The sequence below is a fragment of the Colias philodice genome, unplaced genomic scaffold (genome assembly GCF_061535455.1).
Source record: "Colias philodice isolate Cphi_HAF_F1 unplaced genomic scaffold, ilColPhil1 Martin Lab GWU primary ptg000018l_1:14663442-14930425, whole genome shotgun sequence".
Lineage (NCBI taxonomy): Eukaryota > Metazoa > Arthropoda > Insecta > Lepidoptera > Pieridae > Colias > Colias philodice.
The window spans coordinates 172501-182500 of NW_028322191.1; the positions used below are offsets into that span (position 1 = coordinate 172501).

Sequence of the window (10000 nt, forward strand, 5' to 3'; positions counted from 1 at the left end):
TTACTAAAACTATTGCAAAACACAAAACTATAATATAAATATAACAGAAAATCGGTTCGAATGTCTGTCCGTGTGTGCTATTTTCCCTATATAAATTTGTATAATTAAAACTAGAGAACCGATTTTGATGCGGTTTATTTCAATAGATAGACTGCATCTCGAGGAAGCTTTTAGTAAGTATATATAATTTGTTAAGTTCTGAACAATGCAGGCACAGCCGCGGGCGATAGCTAATCAATCTACCACTTATTTGTTAAACAGTTACTAAAAAAAAAAAATAAAAAAAACTTTAAATTAACTGTACCTACAAGTTTAATTATTTCTCCATTTAATAATTAATATTAATTTTTAAGTGGTATATCAATTAAATTTACGTTTTCTCTACATAAGAACCGTACGTAATCGTACTTCAAGGAATATACTTGATAAGAAAGAATTATCGAAATCGGTTCAGCCGTTCACACGTGATGCCGTGACAACGCGAAACGGGTCTCATTTTTATATTGTACGTACCTACCTACCTACCTACCTACCTACCTACATAATATATAGATTTTTAGATTATTCTTCTGTATAATCTAAACCAATTAAAGTTAAACACCTACGAAACGGCTCGACCGATTCTCATGAAATGTTGTGTGCATATCGGGTTGGTAGATCTGACAATCATAATATTGTATCTACACTAATATTATAAAGAGGAAAACTTTGTTTGTTAATGAATAGGCTCATCATCAAAACTACTGGACCGATTGTGATGAAATTTGGCACAGACAATCTTTAGACGCTGAGAAAGAACATAGGCTACTTTTTTTTATTGCGAAATAATATGTACCACGGGCGAAGCCCTAGTTTGTAAATAAAATAAAATAAATCATACCCGCAAATGACCAACGTAAATAATAATTATTGTTGAACGTATAATTCGAAATTCGAATTTCAAAATTACAACTTTAGGTTTTTTTTTTTTTCTCACTGCTGTTGTTCAAAATTGAAACTGTAGTCTGTATACTCCGTACTTTTTTTCCGTTTCTGTATAAAACCGGTCCAGATCGCGCCACACGGCGTTACGGCCGTCGGTTCGTAATGCGAGCTAGCACTTTTGGTTAACGGCCAATACCGTGGAGCGTAAGCGTCCCCTCCACACAGTGGGCGGTGAACATGCGGTGAATCATTTAGATGTTTACATTTGGCATTTTTTTTTTTAAATCACATAAGGCTGAGGTAAAATAACAGTACAGACTACAGTCGAATTGGGAATCATCAAGGAGGATTTTATTTAATATTTTAATTAAAGATATGAAACCTTATTTGTGTTAAACTTTTTTATTTTTTTTAATTGACACCAATAAATCAAACTGACGATGTCTGTCGAAATAAATATGATATTGATTCAAAGATAGTACATGAAATTGCATTGCGTTGTTATATTAATATAATAAAATGGTTGTGAGTGAAAAAAATTATGTAACATTTATAAAAATATCGAGCTAAATCATAATGGTATATAATTTATTATGAATTCGTTTTTAGGATAACCACAAAAATGTGCATGTGCACACACAAATTAAAAACCGTCTCCAAAACCGAGAAAATTGAACGGCAGGCAGCATTGAAAGGTATCTGGGGGCACGGCAGTGCCCCCGCCAAGTCGAGCAAAAAAAAAGCGGCACGGCCGTACCATCCTTTTCTCGAAGCAATTCGGGCCTTTTTCGACCCCCTATAATTCGGTTGTGGATAAAGCAAGAAACCTGAATCTTCAGTAACTAATCCGGCATTGTATAAACACGGAATATTTAAAATTTCAGTCAATTTGAACCAGTAGTTTAAGAATGACAACTTGTTAAAGTTTCTAAATTTTGTCACTCACTGACTCACCGATCATCAAAAGTCCAAGGCACTTCTAGCAGACTTAGAAGCTTCATATTTGGAATACATATAGAGTTTAGTGTCTTAATCATGGGAAAACTTAAATATTTTGTAATTTCGGTCCAGTTTTCCAAATACACCAACTGCATCAATAACTTTGTAATCCTATATAAATATATGGGATTACAAAGTTATTTATGCAGTTGGTGGTTGGTGGTGGTTATAAATTTAATAGGTGTAGATAGGTACCTACCATATGAGGCAAGGGAGGGGGTATAGGGTGGGTAAGGGTGTGTTTAGCCCATGAAACTGAACAACATTATTACTTGTAAAATGGTCGACGTAATGAAAAACACATGATTGGACATGTCTTGAAGTACGAAAATCTAATAAAACAATATATTATAATTTAAATCTGTTATACAGGGTGTCCCAAAAAGTAGTGATGAATGGAAGTTGGGAGGTAGAGGACCTAGAGAGCTATCCGAATCACCCCCATGTATGTTATGTGATTTTTCGTATTTTCGGAGTTATGACGTTTTTTTCAATTTTTCTGCTATCGCCGAGTACGATGATATTTTCACTCATGGTGACGTGAATTATTGCGCTAGATGCTTGATTTTTTTTGTGTGCTAAGCTGAAAGATAGGTCAATTCAGTATGGTAACATTTATTATCGTTAGATCTTCGAATGGAATAAAAAAAAGAGTTAAATGCCAAGAAAGATAAAATTACCCAGTATGTTCAAAACTTCAAGGGCCCCTAAAAAAATAAAATCACATAAAAAAAGTTTTCCATTTGGCTTTTAAAAACTTGCTCTATCTATCAGGTAGCTATCCTAAAAATTTAATTTTATTATTCAGAAGGCTTCAATCGAAAAATTGAAATCTAATGTGGTAAGTGCAAAAATTTTATTAACATGATGATCATTAAAACCAATAAATAGGTGTTTAATTACCAGAAATTTTTAAAATAACCCCTCTGTTGCTCAATGCAAGTGCGACATCACCTTAAAAAGTTGTCTTTTAAACGTCTGAATGCCCTTTTATCATTTTTAATGGTTTCTTCTGCTACTATGAATTTCGGGGTTATTTCGTCCAAATTGTGGCCTTCTTTCAAGTAGCCGAGGTCTTTTTAGTATCCCCATTGAAACAATTCAATGGGGTTTAGGTCGAGGGACCGTGGAGGCAAGGATTTAAGGCAGGCGTCACCGGTGCATGCGCAGGCTGCAACGACCAATCCATCTTTCAGGGTATCTTTGCCCTTTAGCCTAGCCTCCATGGTCCCCGGACATAAACCCTATTAATTTTTTTCCGTGGGGATACTACATAGACGAGAGACTGCCACAATTTGGACGAAATAACCCCGAAATTCATAGTAGCAGAAGAAACCATTAAAAATGATAAAAGGGCATTCAGACATTTAAAAGACAACTTTTTACGGTGATGTCGCACTTGCACTGAGCAACAGCGGGGTTATTTTAAAAATTTCTGGTAATTAAACACCTTGTTATTGGTTTTAATTTGTTTGTATTAATCATCATGTTAATTCAATTTTTTCACTTACCTCATTTAGATTTCAATTTTTCGATTGAAGCCTTCTGAATAATAAAATGAAATTTTCAGGGTAGCTACCTGTTAGATAGAGCAAGTTTTTAAAAGCCAAACGGAAAACTTTTTTTATGTGATTTTATTTTTTTACGGGCCCTTGAAGTGGTGAACATACTGGGTAATTTTATCTTTCTTCTTGGCTTCTTGGCATTTAATTATTTTTTTATTCCATTAAAAGATCTAACGATAGTAAATGTTACCATACTGAACTGGCCTATCTTTCAGCTTAGCACAAAAAAAAATCAAGCATATTCCGCAATAATTGACGTCACCATGAGTGAAAATATCATCGTACTTGGCGATAGCAGAAAAATTGAAAAAAACGTCATAACTCCGAAAATACGAAAAATCGCATAACATATATGGGGGTGATTCGGATAGCCCTCTAGGTCCTCTACCTCCCAACTTCCGTTCATCACTACTTTTTGGGACACCCTGTATATAAATTGTTGGCGCGACTAGCCTCCTTACAGACAGACTGGCCTCTATTTTACTCTATGACTGACAAGCAAAATATACGCCAAAATGACAGAACAATGAAATGTGAATGCCTTCGAGCGAGCGGCAGCCGCACGCATACGTGCGAGCGCCCTCATGCTGTTCGGATGTGCCTCGAAACCTAACCTATAAGTTTGCGATTTTCAATGGTATCAAAAAGAAAGGCTCTACAAAAAGAAGTGAGATCCCATCAAAAACATCCTGTAAAAAACCCAAGTCTCGCAGCTCAGTCTTTCTACCGTCAAAAGTTGTGAGATCCATGTAATACCAAGTCGGTTAATCTATTTAGTGTCTACTTGAAGGACCTTCTGTCTTAAGTTATTACATAAGTTATTATCATGCCAATATTAAAAATATTTAACGTTTTAAACAAATAGATCGACTTGGACATCGCATGAAAACAAAATGAATATTACAATATTATATTAGATTCTTTAGTCTCTCGCGCCTCACGCGATTGAAACTCTCGTTCCTGTTGGTCGCTGGCCCGTCGTGCTGTGTAGTGTGATACTTACATACTAATAATCAAATCAAGCGATGTCCAAGTCAATCTATTTGTTTAAAACGTTAAATATTTTTAATATTGGCATGATAATAACTTATGTAATAACTTAAGACAGAAGGTCCTTCAAGTAGACACTAAATAGATTAACCGACTTGGTATTACATGGATCTCACAACTTTTGACGGTAGAAAGACTGAGCTGCGAGACTTGGGTTTTTTACAGGATGTTTTTGATGGGATGGTTATTTATCCATCAATTATTTGTTGTTATTATTATACTAGCTGTGCCCGCGACTTCGTCCGCGTGGAATAGTGACTGCATATAGTAGTTACTACTTATACTTAACACACAATAACTATTGAGTAAACACGTCTTGAAACACGTACTATCATATACAACTAAATTATAAGTAGGTACTTACAGATTATTATGGAACAGTTAAGAAATAAAATAAATAATAACACAAAAGAACTGTTAGTAAAATTTATTACTAAACTGAGCTATAAAACTTAGGTACAGAAGAGTTCAAAATTTCCAGGATGTGGTTATTCTCCCGCTCCCATATCCTTCTACTTTCACAGACTTTCAACTTTTCCCTTTCACCCCTAGTAAATGGCAGAACCGATTTTGATCTTAACCATGTCTAATCATACCTATATATTATGTACATGTATCCTTTCGTTTGCTACTCCATTTGGATTATTTATCCCCACTATCACCCCTAAGGTGCCCTATATGTAATAAACAGATTAACCGATTTTGATAAAACATGACTTATTGTAATTCACACGTCATTTGATATGCCGCTTGATATATTATATATATATACTAGCTGTGCAGGTTTTAGACTTATGAGCAAAAATCTAAATAAAGGTCCTTTGACCCCCCTACTACCCGCTCAGCATAACCCCCCCCCCCCCCCCACGCTTGGGGACTTTCGATATGATCATCTGGACATGTCAAGGAATAATTTTAGCGTATAATTTACGTAATAAAGTAATTCATGTATAGAATGCCTTAGCAAATGTCCGTGTTGAATAAAATTAATTTCTAAATCGGTGTTTTCTTAACTGTTCCCCACTCTAGAACTTATGATTACTTGCTTAGTCATCTTAAGGTCTCCAGAATGGGTCATGTAGTAGAGACTTAGCTTAATACGGTTAATGTTGAAAGATGAGTCTTCCTACATATTACATTTACAATATACATAGTACACAACATTTACTATTCATAAGCTAGTATTTTATAAACTAAGTTTTTCGTCTTAATAAGCCGTTCAAGTTTGTATGTTGTATTGTTTATAGCATTTTCCTACTATTACACCCACTATTTAAATAGCTTGCTTCATATATTTTGTAAGTCATTTTTTACCCAAAAAATAAGAAATAAAATACCGCCGTAATACGATACGAATTATCCTAATACGGTGGTATAACTCCGAAATAGGAAAAATACTGGGCATGTTTATTCTGCGGTATGTGTTCTTAATTAGAAATCCTGTTAAATATGAAAACGGTTGAGTACAAAATGTTTGTTTCTTAGAAGGGGTAAAAATAGGAAGGTGTATTTTAATTTAGCCGAATTTTTTCGAATTTTAAATTTTCGAATTTTCTGAGAAAAGAGAAACGAAACAGCTAATATTATGATTAAAAATTTCGTGGCCAGAAATAATTTAGATTTAAAAGGCTAACCTAACCTAACCTAACCTAACCTAACCTAACCTTACCTAACCTAACCTAACCTAAACACAAACCTAACTATTAAATCGTCACACAGAAACCTAACTATTATTACATTGAGGTTCAAATTTATGTCTATCAAAAATGAACGCCCTCTTTTGTTTTTGTTGTTGTTGTTGAATAGCCGAATTTTTTCGAATTTTAAAATTTTCGAATTTTCTGAGAAAAGAGAAACGAAATGTAGCTAATATTATGATTATAAATTTCGTGGCCAGAAATAATTTAGTTTTAAAAAGCTAACCTAACCTAACCTAACCTACACACAAACCTAACTATTATTACATTGAGGTTCAAATTTATGTCTATCAAAAATTAACGCCCTCTTTTGTCGTTGTTGTTGTTGTTGTTGTTGTTGTTTATAATTTATTTAATATGGACCACGAAATTTATAATCATGAATTATTTTTGACGACTGCACGCCGTAACTGCACGCGTACAAAGTTTTTTGACTTGACCTTGAAAACACGAGGCGTTAGTCGCGCGCGGCGTATGTATGTATGTATGTATGTATGTATGTACATATGCCGTGCGTGATACGTGAAAAATTAAACAAGCAGAAACACCATTGCCGGGATGCGAGACAATCGGTGCGCGAGGCTAGCGAAGACGGGGGGCGATGCGCGTGCGCAGCAGCGAGAGATTGTACGTATGTGTATGTATCATTATTTCGTCGCTGTTGTACCGCGTCGCCCGTGTGTGCTCTGCGCTCTGCTCGTTGCCGCAGTTCGCGTGTCGGTGTGGCGTTGATGTGGGGTTGGGGTTGGTGTTTGGTGGTGAGTCTGACAGAATTGTAGAGTAGTGTTAGTTCTATAAAATAATAAAAGACCAAAGATGATATATTATAAAAGCGTGTGTTGTGCAAACGGCGCGATACAGTTTTTAATCTTTAGTATTTTATGGAACAACAAAAACTCTTCAAATCAGAAGATCAGTGTTCAGTAGTGTGGTAGTAGTAGTAGTAGTAGAAGAAGAAGTAGTAGTAGCTGTAGTAACATTGCGTCTGCCGACGGTTTGATAGATTGTCAGTTTCGTAGATTGTATTTTATATGTGTAGTGTAATAAATATTACGCATCTTGATACACTCTCGGAGCGCAGACCGTGAAAAATATACTACGACTATTGAACGGCAGTATGAAAATTTTTAATGCTCACATCGCACACGTTTGTGATGTACCAATGGGCTTTTATCAGATGTTTATACGTGTGTGTGTGAAACACACGTATATTCCAAAACTTGGTCGCAATTTTCGATCCTTCCACTCTCCGTGCGTAGATTGATCGTTTGCGTCATAAAAGTTGACCGATATTAAAATTTTTCCTTCGCTTGATGCGAATGGGAATTGTTGAGGGGTGTCTCGTTAAGATGATACTTTCAACGGTTAAACTGACTGTGTTCAGATTTATCCACGTGTGCGCGCCCGTGTGTGTGTGTGAATAGTGTGCGTGTGACGGTCGCCGCCGTCACATATCATGTTATTTAAACACGCCTCGCGCACATAATATAATTATATAGAGAAGCAAACGTCGCGGCGGCATCGTCGTGTTACGTTTGAGGCTCTAGCGGAAGCTTTAGTTAGCTCCCTGGTTGATCCTGCCAGTAGTTATATGCTTGTCTCAAAGATTAAGCCATGCATGTCTCAGTGCAAGCCGTATTAAGGCGATACCGCGAATGGCTCAATATATCAGTTTTGGTTCCTTAGATCTTACTCAGTTACTTGGATAACTGTGGTAATTCTAGAGCTAATACATGCAATCAGAACTCTGACCAGTGATGGAATGAGTGCTTTTATTAGATCAAAACCAATCGACGGAGGGCCTGGCGTCTGAAGTCGTTAATTTTGATGAATCTGGATAACTTTTGCCGATCGCATGGTCCAGTACCGGCGACGCATCTTTCAAATGTCTGCCTTATCAACTTTCGATGGTAGTTTCTGCGACTACCATGGTTGTCACGGGTAACGGGGAATCAGGGTTCGATTCCGGAGAGGGAGCCTGAGAAACGGCTACCACATCCAAGGAAGGCAGCAGGCGCGCAAATTACCCACTCCCGGCACGGGGAGGTAGTGACGAAAAATAACGATACGGGACTCTTACGAGGCCTCGTAATCGGAATGAGTACACTTTAAATATTTTAACGAGGAACAATTGGAGGGCAAGTCTGGTGCCAGCAGCCGCGGTAATTCCAGCTCCAATAGCGTATACTAAAATTGTTGCGGTTAAAAAGCTCGTAGTTGCATTTGTGCGCCGCGCTGTCGGTGCACCGCATCCGCGGTGATACTGACACGTTTGCGGAGCATATCGTCGGTGAGCCGGTCGTTAAAAGCCGGTTCAATATCAAAATCCTATCGCGGTGCTCTTCAGTGAGTGTCGAGGTGGGCCGACAATTTTACTTTGAACAAATTAGAGTGCTCAAAGCGGGCTCAAAATGCCGCTTGAATATTTCGTGCATGGAATAATAGAATATGATCTCGGTTCTATTTTGTTGGTTTTCAGAACTCCGAGGTAATGATTAATAGGGATAACTGGGGGCATTCGTATTGCGACGTTAGAGGTGAAATTCTTGGATCGTCGCAAGACGAACATCAGCGAAAGCATTTGCCAAAGGTGTTTTCATCAATCAAGAACGAAAGTTAGAGGTTCGAAGGCGATTAGATACCGCCCTAGTTCTAACCGTAAATATGTCATCTAGCGATCCGCCGACGTTACTACAATGGCTCGGCGGGCAGCTTCCGGGAAACCAAAGATTTTGGACTCCGGGGGGAGTATGGTTGCAAAGCTGAAACTTAAAGGAATTGACGGAAGGGCACCACCAGGAGTGGAGCCTGCGGCTTAATTTGACTCAACACGGGAAATCTCACCAGGCCCGGACACCGGAAGGATTGACAGATTAATAGCTCTTTCTTGATTCGGTGGGTGGTGGTGCATGGCCGTTCTTAGTTGGTGGAGCGATTTGTCTGGTTAATTCCGGTAACGAACGAGACTCTAGCCTGCTAAATAGGCGTCGTCATTTAGGTGTGCGCGGCTCTCGGGTCGCGCAACTCACTGACGGCGTATTAAAATTCTTCTTAGAGGGACCGGCGGCTTTGAGCCGCACGAGATTGAGCAATAACAGGTCTGTGATGCCCTTAGATGTCCTGGGCCGCACGCGCGCTACACTGAAGGAATCAACATGTTCTCCCTGGCCTAGAGGCCCGGGCAACCCGTTGAAACTCCTTCGTGCTGGGGATTGGGGTTTGCAATTATCCCCCATAAACGAGGAATTCCTAGTAAGCGCGAGTCATAAGCTCGCGTTGATTACGTCCCTGCCCTTTGTACACACCGCCCGTCGCTACTACCGATTGAATGATTTAGTGAGGTCTTCGGACCGACACGCGGTGGCTTCACGGCCGTCGGCGTTGCTGGGAAGTTGACCAAACTTGATCATTTAGAGGAAGTAAAAGTCGTAACAAGGTTTCCGTAGGGGAACCTGCGGAAGGATCATTAACGTAACGACGCACTGCGCACTCTCGCACTACTCGCATACGCGCCTCGTGTGTGTTTGTGTATTAGTACGAACGAGTGTCGTGGGACGCGTGAATGTGACTGCATCCGTTAAAAAAAAAAACGAATACCTCTAACATGTCAGTGTATGACGTGTTAGAGTGATTCGCGAAAGCGCCGCGGTACATATTTTAACCTATGTACACGCACGCAAACGTTACATAAAAGAACGCGCACAACACTTTGATTATGAAACGAAAACATTATTATAATAAACTATTACCCTGAACGGTGGATCA

General features: G+C 38.4%; 2 non-coding genes across 2 annotated transcripts in view; both read left to right on the top strand.

Moving 5' to 3' along the window:
* The first annotated feature begins 7799 nt into the window (after positions 1 to 7799).
* LOC149474801 (small subunit ribosomal RNA) lies at positions 7800 to 9704 on the top strand. Its single transcript, XR_016318259.1, has one exon. It is a non-coding gene; the product is annotated as a small subunit ribosomal RNA (ribosomal RNA).
* Positions 9705 to 9981: 277 nt separating this feature from the next.
* The window catches only part of LOC149474802 (5.8S ribosomal RNA), a 157-nt gene continuing 138 nt past the window's right edge, over positions 9982 to 10000 (top strand). The window contains exon 1 of the ribosomal RNA XR_016318252.1: positions 9982 to 10000. This exon is cut by the window's right edge and continues 138 nt beyond it. This is a non-coding gene — a ribosomal RNA (5.8S ribosomal RNA).